At 44.4% G+C, this 11,791-nt stretch overlaps 1 long non-coding RNA gene across 1 annotated transcript in view; it reads left to right on the top strand.

Moving 5' to 3' along the window:
* LOC102134030 (uncharacterized) overlaps positions 1–11,433 on the top strand; it is a 30,601-nt gene extending 19,168 nt beyond the window's left edge. Inside the window, exon 3 of the long non-coding RNA XR_012427546.1 lies at positions 9,640–11,433. This is a non-coding gene — a long non-coding RNA (uncharacterized lncRNA). The remainder of the gene's footprint in view (positions 1–9,639) is intronic.
* The last annotated feature ends 358 nt before the right edge of the window (positions 11,434–11,791 follow it).

An 11,791-nucleotide genomic window follows, 5' to 3' on the forward strand; every position in this document is an offset into this window, starting at 1 on the left:
AGTAGCGCGATCTTGGCTCACTGCAACCTCCACCTTCCGGGTTCAAGCAAATCTACTGCCTCAGCCTCCCGAGTAGCTGGGACTACAGGCGCGAGTCGCCAGGCCTGGCTAATTTTTTTTGGTATTATAGTAGAGACAGGGTTTTACCATGTTTTCCAGGCTGGTTTCTAACTCCTGGGCTCAGGCAATCCACCTGCTTTGGCCTCCAAAGTGCTAGGATTACAGGCATGAGCCACCGCGCCCGTTCGAGAATTTTCTAGTATTGAAGAAAGGCATGATTCCCCAGGTGGCACAATAAAAACCAATTATATTCTGGACTGACTTCCGGAATGGTTAAGTGAGGAGTTTATGAAATCCTCTCCTCCTAAAAGCAATGATAAAAGTGTACAAAGTTGTCAAAAACCACTATTCAAAAACGCTGGAAGCTGATCAAGAGCATGGACACAATTAAGAAGCATTTGTTGCAAGCAAGTTTACTGACTCTTGGAAAGAACAGTGGGATCTGTGGTATTTTAGCCAGGTGCTGCTCCCATCCTGCCCGCCCCTCCCCTCAAGTCTACCTTCAGGCCTGGCAGTTCGACCGTACTACCAGAGGGGGCAGAATGGAGTTAGTAGCAGACATGAAAAAAATCCATGCCCTGAGTACTGCTGAAAACAATGGAGAACTCAGTGACAAACAATCAGAGAATTCTAATAATAGCCTGAGCTCCATACCGGTTAGCGTAATTAACAAAATGGCAGGCCAGACAGTTACAGGAAGAACCATGGAATGAGACAGCAAAAGAGGGCCTTGCTAAGATCCCACAGGTTCCTAGAGGTCTGGAAGGCTGTGCACATGCACACAGCTGTGGCTGCTCAGGAGAAAACCAAAAGGGGCCTGGCGTGGTGGTTCACACCTGTAATTCTAGCACTTTGGGAGGCTGAGGCAGGCGGATTGTTTGAGCCCAGGAGTTCGAGATCAACCTGCACAATGTGGTGAAACCCTACCTCCACAAAAAATTAGCCAGGTATGGTGGTGTCTGCTTGTAGTTCCAGCTACTCGGGAGGCTGAGGTGGGAGGATCACTTGAGCCTGGGAGGTCGAGGCTGCAGTGAGCTGTGATTGCAACAATGCACTCCAACCTGGATGACAGAGAGTGAGACCCTGTCTCAAAAAAGTCCCCAAAATAAAAACAAACAAAAAACACGGGATACTTAACTTTTATTTAGGGGCTCATATAAAAAGACTTATAATCATATACGTATACATATAATCACCTTTAAGGTGATTAAAAATCTAACATTATGAACAAAACAAATCAACAGATATAAAAAGCTCCATACATTTTCAAAGACCAGTTCTATTTCTTTTTTTAAGGAACTGATATGACGTATCAAATATGTAAAATATAATACAGAAGGAAATTAGAATATAATCTCATATATAAATATAGATGCAAACTTTTTTTTTTTTTTTTTTTTTTTGAGAAGGAGTCTTGCTCTGTTGCCCAGACTGGAGTGCAATAACGCGATCTTGGCTCACTGTTACCTCCACCTCCCGGGTTCAAACAATTCTCTTGCCCCCCAAATAGCTGGGACTACTGGCGCCTGCCACCACGCCCAGCTAATTTTTGTATTTTTAGTAGAGACAGGGTTTCACTATGTTGGCCAGGCTGGTCTTAAACTCCTGACCTCAGGTAATCTGCCTGCCTTGGCCTCCCAAAGTTCTGGGATTACATAGGCGTGAGCCACCATGCCCGGCCAGATGCCTCCAAGACCTTCTAAGGAAAGGAATAGTAGCCAAAGAGAAAGAGTACCAGGGCAGACTTTTCTACAAAAAAGTGATCAGATACTGGCCCTTGCCCTCTAAAGGTTATACTGCACTGACTGAAAAATTGTCCCCTTTAGGACAAAGGGCATCGGTTTTCTCTGGCCACTTTCCAAGGGATTCTAGGCTTGAGGAGGAAGAGAAGCTAGAATATTTGTTACAGCTGAGAAATGTCACTTTATTCAGTATACAGTAGCAGGTTTCTGGAGCTGAATGAAGATGAGTCTTCATCTAGCTCCACCTCAAAGCAGGGAACAAGTAAGGAGGCTTAAAATCTGTGGCCCAGGCTCATTTTCCCATAGAATCCCAAAGTCCTAATATTAAGCCCAATCATAGTAGGAGTAGGCATACTGGGCAGCCTCTCAATACAGTGAGGACTGACTTGCGGTAGGCTTTTCCAGGCAAGTTGTAGGAAGCCATACTGGGCAATGCCCTCAGGTTGGATAGTATGGACATTGTTCTGCCCAGGGAGGGGTACCACATCCTGGAACTTGAGGGGACCTGCAGGGTCATGGGAATGACCACAAAAGAGGTGGTAGAACAAACGCTCACCATATGCCAGCTCCTTGGTCTTCAGGGCATTTTTGTAGATGGTCTCTTGGGGTTGAAGTTCCTCTCTCTGCAGTAACTCTAGTAGAAGCCTCTGGATTCTAGGGGACTTAAGTTGGTACAGGTCCATGAGCTGGTAGAACTGTTCCATCCAAGCAGCACTGTCTTTTGCATATCGCTGCTGCAGCATCCGCAAAACATGGTACAGTGCCACAAACGTCTCCCACAAAGGCATCTCTTCCTTCTTTTTAGAGATGGATTGTGCCTTCTTCTCCAACTTGGGCAATTTAGGGGCCCTGCCCTTACCCTTAAAAGCCCCGAGATCCTTCTGAAACATTAGTGCTGGAGTTTGTTTGTCCACAGAGGCATGGGCACCTGTGAACATGTCTCTTGTGGCAGGATAAAAATGTTGCATCTCCATCTCTTTGAGGGCATCAGATAACCGTTGTACCTGCGCACTCCTGTAAGGCTCTTCCAAAAGATGCCGGTTCATAGCCTTTGGGACTTGAATCCTCTTGGTAATTGGTGGTATCACTGGAGCAGGGATGGGCAGTGCTTCCTCCTTTGCCGAAGGGTGAGATTTGGAGATCTCACCCTTCCTCCTCAAGGCTGGGAAGTCCTTCTCAAATACCAAGGCTAGAAATTTCTTATCCACAGAGGGACAAACAGCTGTAGGAACATCCCTTGTGACTGGATAAAGGTGCTTTATCTCCTTGAGAGCAGTGGATAACTGTTGTGCCTGCTTCTTCCTATGGGACTCAGCTAAGAGATGCCAGCTGACAGCCTGTGGGGTCTGAGTCCTCTTGATGGCTGATGGTAATACTGGTTTGGGCACAGAGGACAGCCCCAACCATTTCTGTGTTTCTTTTTTTCTAATTGGAGGGATCTCTTTTAAGTGCACCGGACTCAAAACTTCCTTACAGAGTTGTAATGTATCAGTGGGACTTAACTCTAGGTTCTGCCTGAGATGTTTAGCAATGACCTTAAGATTGGACATACGCATCCATTTCAAGTGTCTCTTTGAAGTAAAGTCTCTGAGGATCTGACTCAGTCGATGAAAACTGTCCCTGGAAAGTTGCTTTCCTGCTTCCAACCTTTGTAAGGCATTGTTAATCCAATCCTCATCTGAGAAGCTTGCTTCTGAGAAGGCCAGCCTTCGATATCTCCTATCTGGCATTTCAGGTGAAAAGGCTGGGACTGGAGCTGGAGCCTGACCCTTAGTTTCCCCCATCAAAGAATCCTGATACCCCAAGAACCACTTCCATCTTTCACCTTTGTGTCTGTGTTTAGGTTTGTGTGGTTCCATGGAAGTATCAGATAATTGAAACTCTGGCCTGTGGAGACCTTCTGGGACCTGGGTCTCTAAGCCTGTTTCCATGGCTTGTAAAAACATACCCCTGGCTTTCTCCAAGAGTTCATTCTCTTCTCTTCCCAGTGAACTTGTCATGGGGTGTACTCCAAGAAGTTGACGGCCCTGTCTGTTTTCAGAATCCAAGTGATCCTCTAACACTTTCAGGGGTGTTCCCTCTTTTTCCTCCAGGGTTACCTGGAATAGTATTTTGGAGGGGCTCTTCAGAACTGTTGGCCACATAGCCTTGTCCATAAGTCTGGAGTCTCTCCTTACATCAAGCAAGCCCTCTTTCTTAAAATGCATTTCTCCTTTAGCTGTACCCTCGCTTTCCTCAGCAAGATCCTCACCTTCTATCACCAGCTTGGATAATCTCACCTCTTCCTTTGGGAACTTTGTTTTCAATACTCTCTCCTCTTCTGAGAACATTGCCTCCATAAGTCTGCTCTCCTTTTCCTTCTCTTCACTCAGGCTTTCCACATCCTTCTGCCTTTCCTCCTCCTCCTTCTCTTTTTCCTCCATTTCCTCTTCCTCTTCCTCTTCACTCAAGCTCTCCTCCTCCTCACTCAAGCTCTCCTCCTCCTCACTCAGGCTTTCCTCCTCCTCCTCACTCAAGCTCTCCTCCTCCTCCTCACTCAAGCTCTCCTCCTCCTCCTCACTCAGGCTCTCCTCCTCCTCTTCACTCAAGCTCTCCTCCTCACTCAAGCTCTCCTCTCCCTCCTCACTCAGGCTCTCCTCTTCCTCCTCCTCACTCCAGCGCCCCCACTCCTCTTCGCTAAGGCTCTTCTTTTCTTCCTGTGGGCCCTCTTTTTTCTTAATCAGCCTCTCTTTCTCTTTAGTCAACCTCTTTTCCATTTTCCTTTTTTGAGTCAAACCCTCTTCCTTTAGCTTCTTAGTCAAGTTATCCTCCAATTCCTCTTCACTCATACTTGCTTTCTTCTTCTTAATCAGATGTTTCCTTTTCTCTTTCTTGGGCAGAATCTCCTCCTGTTTCCCTTTCTTAATTAGACCTTCCTCTGTTTCCTTCTCAGTCAAGCCCTTATATAAGTCCTTTAATAGTATAATTCTGAGATTATCTAATAACCACTTCATCTGAGTCTTCTTTAGTTCACGCTCCTCAACTTTCTTCAGAAGCTCCTCTACCTGCCTTTTTTCTAACAAATTTGTCTTCTGAAACTCCTTTAACATAGTCTGTACCTGGATTTTATTGAATAGTATATTTTCCTGGACCTCCTCTAATAACTTTTGGTCCTCCTCCAAGCTCTCTTTATCAGTTAGCATTCTCTCTTTGGTGACCAGTCTGTCTACTAGTTTCCTATCTTTCTGAGCCTGTTCCTTCTCTTCTTTAATTAATTCCCTCTGTTCCTTAAAAAATTCCCACCTGTCGCCATCAATTTCACTCTTTTCTATAATGGATGATGTCTCTCCCTCAGTTATTTCTCTTTCTTCTGAAGGAACTGTAACCAATTCTCTAACTATTTGTGCCAGGATCCCAAACAGTTGATTCTCTTTCATTCTTATATTTTCTTCCGTGAAGTGAGTCTCTTTCTCTTCAGAACCAATCCCTTCTTCCATATCCAGTTTTCTCATTGCCTGTTTTCTTTCCTCTTTGGTTTTCTTTTTCTTCTTGGCAACATCTCTCTCCTTGGTCATAATGTCATAGGCCAGTTTCCTGTCTTCCTGGGACAATTTGCCCTCTTCTTTCATAATTTCTTTCTCTTCCTGGGTTATTTTTTTCTTTTTTTCAGTTATGCCAATTCCTTCCCTGGCCATTGCCTTTTCTTTGTCAGCAATATCACTCTCTTTCTTGGCCAGTTTACTGTCTTTTGGGGCTTGTCTCTTTGCCAATGCCCTTTTCTCTATTTCCTTGGCCTCTTTCTCTTTTTCCTGGAACTGTTCCTCCATTTCACCAGCCTGTTCCTCCTCTTCTAAGGACAATTTCTCTTTTTTCCAGACTCTTTTTTTTGGCTCTACCTCTTTCTTCTTTTTCCAGGCCCGTTTCTTGTCTTTCTGACTCCATACTCTCTCTTCGTGGGCCAGTTTCTCCTTTTGTAAGGCTAGTTTTTCCTGAATCCATTGTTCTTCTTCCTCAATTGCTTTCTCATCTTTCTCAGTCTGTTTCTTCTTTTTCTTAGCTTTTTTCTCTTTTCCTATGGCCTGTTTCTCTCCTTTTGGGGACCCTTTCTTGATTTCCTCTGTGATTTTTTCCTCTTCTGAGACCCGTTTTATTTTTTCTCTGGCCCATTGTTTTCTTTTCTCAGCTTCTTGCTCCATTTTTTGAACTAATTTCTCTTCTTCTTGTGACAATTTCTCCAGTTCTCCAAACTTTTCATTGTCTTCTAGGTACAGTTTCTTTCTTTCCCAGGCTAACTGTTTGCTCTCCTCTTTTTGAGCCTGCCTCTCTGTCTGGTCTTGTTCCTCCTGCTCCCCATAAAGGGCCTCTTTGCCAAACCATTTCTCTTTTTGGATTAATTTACTCTCTTGCTCTGCCAACCTCTCCCTTTCTAATGTCTGTTCTCTCTCTTTCCCAGACAGTCCTTCCTCTTCTCTAGACCAATGATCCTGAACCAGTTTCCCCAGTTCCCAGGCCTCTTGCTCCTCTTCCTCAACATGTTTCTCCTTTTCCCAGATGTGTTTCTTCCTTTCTCCAACTTGTTTCTCTATGTCTAGGATTAGTGCGTCCTTTTCCTCAGCCACTTCCTCCTCTTCTTCAGCCACCTCCTCCTCTTCCCCAGCCACCTCCTCCTCTTCCCCAGCCAGCTCCTCCTCTTCCCCAGCCAGCTCCTCCTCTTCCCCAGCCAGCTCCTCCTCTTCCCCAGCCAGCTCCTCCTCTTCCCCAGCCAGCTCCTCCTCTTCCTCAGCCAGCTCCTCCTCTTCCCCAGCCAGCTCCTCCTCTTCCTCAGCCAGCTCCTCCTCTTCCCCTGCCACCTCCTCTTCCTCAGCCAGCTCTTTATCTTCCTCAGCCAGCTCCTCCTCTTCCCCTGCCAGCTCCTCCTCTTCCCCAGCCAGCTCCTCCTCTTCCCCAGCCAGCTCCTCCTCTTCCCCTGCCAGCTCCTCCTCTTCCTCAGCCAGCTCTTTCTCTTCCCTAGCCAGCTCCTTCTCTTCCCCAGCCAGCTCCTCCTCTTCCCCTGCCAGCTCCTCCTCTTCCCCAGCCAGCTCTTTCTCTTCCTGGGCCCTCATGCTTTCCTCCTGGGCCTGCATCTTTTCCCATTCCAACCTTTCCCTTTTCAGGATTGGCTGCTTTTTCCTGATCACTTTCTTTCCTTTCCCTAGTAGTTGTCCCCTTTTTCCAGTTAGTCTTTTTTCTTCTAGGACTAACTTCTGATCTTCCATAATTAATTCCTTTTGTGGGGAAGCAAGTATTTCTTCTTCCTGGGCCATTTTTTCTTCTGGATGGGTCAGTTTCTTTTTATCTTTGGTTGGTTTCTTCTTTCTCTGCATTTTTTCCTCTGGTTTTGTCAGTTTCCTTTCTTCCTTAGCTATTTTCCTTTCTTGCTTGGCCAGTTTCCCCATTTTTCTTTTAAATTTCCTTTTCTCCAAGACTAAGCGATCTGCTGGGAAAACAGCTTTCTTTTTCTTTTCTTCTTGAGAAAATTTCTCATCTTCCTTTAATGCTTTTTTATCCTCTTGTTCTGTCAATACTCCTGTCCTTTTGTCCTTGACACCCCCTCTAATGACTTGTTTTGTTATGGTGGGTGTTTCTTCCAATACTCTGTCATCTAATTCTAATGAGACTGAGCTTGAATCCTTTAAAAGGGGGCATATCTCTTGGAAGAGATTCCAGCTGGGCTGTCGGTCAGCAAGCATCACCCCAGCCAGGCCTACCAATTCTTTGCCCAGATCCCTTAACATTCCTGGATGGGAACTTGCTATCCTTGAAGTGACAAGAGAGCAAATGTCATCCCTCCAAGATCTGGTGTCTGGTCTACTTGCGTGTCCAGGGGTCCCAGCCAAACCCCGGGTCTTCTTCTTTTCACTTTTCTTCCATTTACCTTCTTCTTGCTCATCAATTTTTATGACATCTTCCTTAGGTTCTTCTGTAGTCACCTCTGAAACATCCTTCAAATCTTGTTTCTCTTTCCACTGCACATCTGCTATTCTGTGGCTTTTTCTCATTGCCTTTTTCCAAAGCCTTTTAATGTGTTCTTTTCTTTCCATCTTAGAGATCACGTCTCCATAATCTTTCATGCTACCTTGATCTATGGCTTCCATGGTGTCTGTGGCCTCTAGGGCTTCTGTGGCCTCCATGGCCTCCATAACTTGTAAAATGACCTCCTTCTCTGTTTCAGCATAATCCTGGGATTTGACTGTGCTTAAAGAACTCAGTGGTAGCTCTGGCTCTAAGGTAACATGTTGGGTTTCAACTTGCTCTGATTTCCTGGCCTCTCTTTGTTCACCTGCATCTTCTGAAGGCATCAACATGGAAATAGACTTTCCCAACTTTGTCTTTCTGTGCTTCCTGGCAACTCTCAGGTCCTTTTTAACTGCAGAGATATTGGGAGAAAAACAGTTAACAGAAACACAGAGGTATTGAGTAAGATCCTTTGTAAAATCTAATTCAGTGAGCTACCATAAGAGATACAAAGCAGGGGGACTGAGGCTTTATGATATGGAAATGCATGGTTTCATCCCGCCATCCATATTCTAATGAAATAAGAGCTTGGTATTTGCTGTGGGATAGATCTTTCTCAGGAAGGTCATTTTCTGTGAATAAGATTCTCCCACTGAACTCCATTCTCACTAGTATCCTTTCATATACCTTGGCCTCATTCACCCTGCATTTTGGGGCCCTGAGGTTGGCCCCAAACATGTTCCATACATCACCCCATACATACTAAGCTTTCTGCTCCTTTCTTGAAAATGTCTCTTTCTTTTCTTTGGTTTGGTGAGCTTTACAGTTTCTAACAAAGGTACGAGCATGTCTTTAGAAAAGACCTTAAGTTCTTCAGACCATGGTATATCCAAAGAAAAAGTAAGTGACTTTTCTCTTTGTAACAAGGTCAAGTTTTCACTTAGCTGCTGCTCCACATGAATAAGCAGGGACTGTATATCTTCAGCTTGAATATTCAGCAGTTGTCCCAGAGTGATTTCCCCGATAATTTCTTGCCTATATAAGTCAAGGGAAAAGGAGGACAGTACTAAGCTAGTGATAGAACAAAATTCAAAAAAAACAAGAAGTTACAATGGAAGAGAGGGATAAAGTAGTAATTTAGAACAGGCTGAAGTAAAGTCTGGTTAAAGAAGAAAGAATGTGGCTGGACACAGTAGCTCACGCCTGTAATCCCAGTGCTTTGGGAGGCCGAGGTGGGTGGACGACTTGAGGTCAAGAGTTCAAGACCAGCCTGGCTAATATGGCAAAACCTCATCTCTACTAAAAATATAAAAATTAGCTGGGCATGGTGGTGGGCGCCTGTAATCCCAGCTACTCAGGAGGCTGAGGCAGGAGAATTCCTGGAACCCAGAAGGCGAAGGCTGCAGTGAGCCAAGATAACATCACTGCACTCCAGCCTGGGTGACAGAGTGAGATTCCATCTCAAAAAAAAAAAAAGGCTGAAGGATGGCAAGGAATGTAGTGCCACATAACTCGTTCTCTTGTGCTTTGCTTTATTGTGCTTCACAGACACTGTGTTTTTTACAAATGGAAGGTCTGTGGCAACCCTGCCTAGAGCAAGCCTGTCAGCATCATTTTTCCAACAGCGTGTGCTTGCCTCTTGTCTCTGTCACAGTTTGCTAATTTTGACAGTATTTCAAACTTTTTCATCATTATTATTGTATCCATTTTGGTGATATGTTATCAGCGATCTTTGAAGTGACTATTTTACTTGTTTCACGGCACCATGAGCCGCACCCATGTAAGACGCTGAACTTAATCAATAAATGTTGTGTGTATTCTGACTGCTCTATTAACCAGCCATTCCCCCACCTCTTCTCCTCAGACCTCGCTATTCCCTGGGACACAACAATATTGAACTTAGGCCAGCTAATAGCTCTACAATGTCCTCTAAGTGTTCGAGTGAAAGGAAGAGTCACATGTGTGTCACTTTAAATCAAAAGCTAGAAATGATTAAACTTAGTGAGGAAAGCATGTTGAAAGTCAAGATAGGCAGGAAGCAAGGCCTCCTGTGCCAAACAGTAGGCCAAGTTGCAAATGCAAAGGAAATGTTCTCGAAGCAAATTAAAAGTACTACTCCAGTGAACACACAATGATAAGAAAGCAAAACAGTTTTATTGCTGATGTGGAGAATGTTTTAGTGGTCTGGATAGATCAAACCAGCTACAACGTTCTGTTAAGCCTAAACCTAATCCAGAGCAAGGCCCTAACACTGTTCAATTCTACGGAGGCTGAGAGCTGAGGAAGCTGTGGAAGAAAAGTTTGAAGCTAGCAGAGAATAATTCATGAGGTTGAAGGAAAGAAGCTGTCTCCAGAACATAAAAGTGCAAGGTGAAGCAGCAAGTGCTGATGGAGAACCTCCAGCATGTGATCCAGAAGACCTAACTAAAATAACTGATGAGGGCGACTGCATTAAATAACAGATTTTCATTGTAGGCAAAACAGCCTTCTATTCAAAGAAGATGCCTTCTAGGACTTTCATGGCTAGAGAAGAGTCAGTGGCCGGCTTCAAAGCTTCAAAGGACATGCCATGTCCTGTTAGGGGCTAATGCAGCTGGTAACTTTAAGTCAAAGCCCGTGTGTATTTGCCATTCTGAGAGTCCTAGGATCCGAAAGAATGGTGCTAAATCTACTCTGCTCATGCTGTATAAATAGAACAACAAAGCCTAGATGACAGCACATCCCTTTATAGCATAGTTTACTGAAGATTTTGAGACCCACTGCTGAGAAAGATAGATCATTTTCAAAATATTACTGCTCACTGACAATGTGCCTCATCACCCAAGAGGTGTGATGGAGATGTATAAGGAGATTAACGTGGTTTTTCATGCCTATTAACACAACATCCATTCTGCAGCCAATAAATCAAGGATTAATTTTGACTTTCAAGTCTTATTTAAGAAACACATTTTGTATGGCAATAGCCACCATAGGTAGCAGTTCTTCTCATGGATCTAGGGAAAGTAAACTGAAAACCTTGTGGAAAAGATTCAACGTTCTAGATGCAATTAAGAATAGCTGTGATTCATGGAAAGAAGTCAGGTATCAACATGAACAGAAGTTTGGAAGAAGTTAATTCCAACCCTCATGGATGACTTTCAGAGGTTCAGGACTTCGGTGGAGGAAGTAACTGCTGCAGTTACTTGTAGTGGAAATAGCAAGAGAAATAGAATTAGAAGTGGAGCCTCATCATGTGACTGAATTGCTGCAACCTTGTGATCAAACTGGAATGGATGAAGAATCTACTCCTGGTGAAGATGCTTTGAACATTGCTGAAAAGACAAGGACATTAAAATATTACATTAATTTAGTTGATACAGCAGTGGCAGGGTTTGAGAAGACTGACTGTAGTTTTGACAGAAGTTCTATTTGAGTAAAATGCTATCCAACAGCACCACATGCTGCAGAGACATCTTTCATGACAGGGAGAGTCAACTGATGCAGCAAACTTCTTTGTCTTATTTTAATAAAATGTCATACCCGCCTCAACCTTTAGCACCCACCAGTCAGCAGCCATCAATATCAAGTCAAGACCATTCACCAACAAAAAACATGACAACTCGCTGAAGGCTCAGATGATCATTAGCAATTTTTAGCAATAAAGTATTTTTAATTAAAGTATGTGCATTGGTTTTTTTTGAAGATGAAACTTCGCTCTTGTTGCCCAGGCTGGTGTGCAGTGCTGCGATCTCGGCTCACTGCAGCCTCCGCCTCCCGGGTTCAAGTGATTCGCCTGCCTCAGCCTCCTGAGTGGCTGGGATTATAGGCGCCCAGCACCACGCCCAGCTAATTTTTGTATTTTTGGTAGAGACAGGGTTTCACCATGTTGGCCAGGCTGGTCTGGAACTCCTGACCTCAGGTGATATGCCCGCCTTGGCCTCCCAAAGTGCTGGGATTACAAGTGTGAGCCACCGCGCCTGGCCTGCGCATTGATTTTTTAAGATATAATGCTACTGCACACCTAATAGACTACAGTC

The sequence above is a fragment of the Macaca fascicularis genome, chromosome 19 (assembly GCF_037993035.2).
Source record: "Macaca fascicularis isolate 582-1 chromosome 19, T2T-MFA8v1.1".
Lineage (NCBI taxonomy): Eukaryota > Metazoa > Chordata > Mammalia > Primates > Cercopithecidae > Macaca > Macaca fascicularis.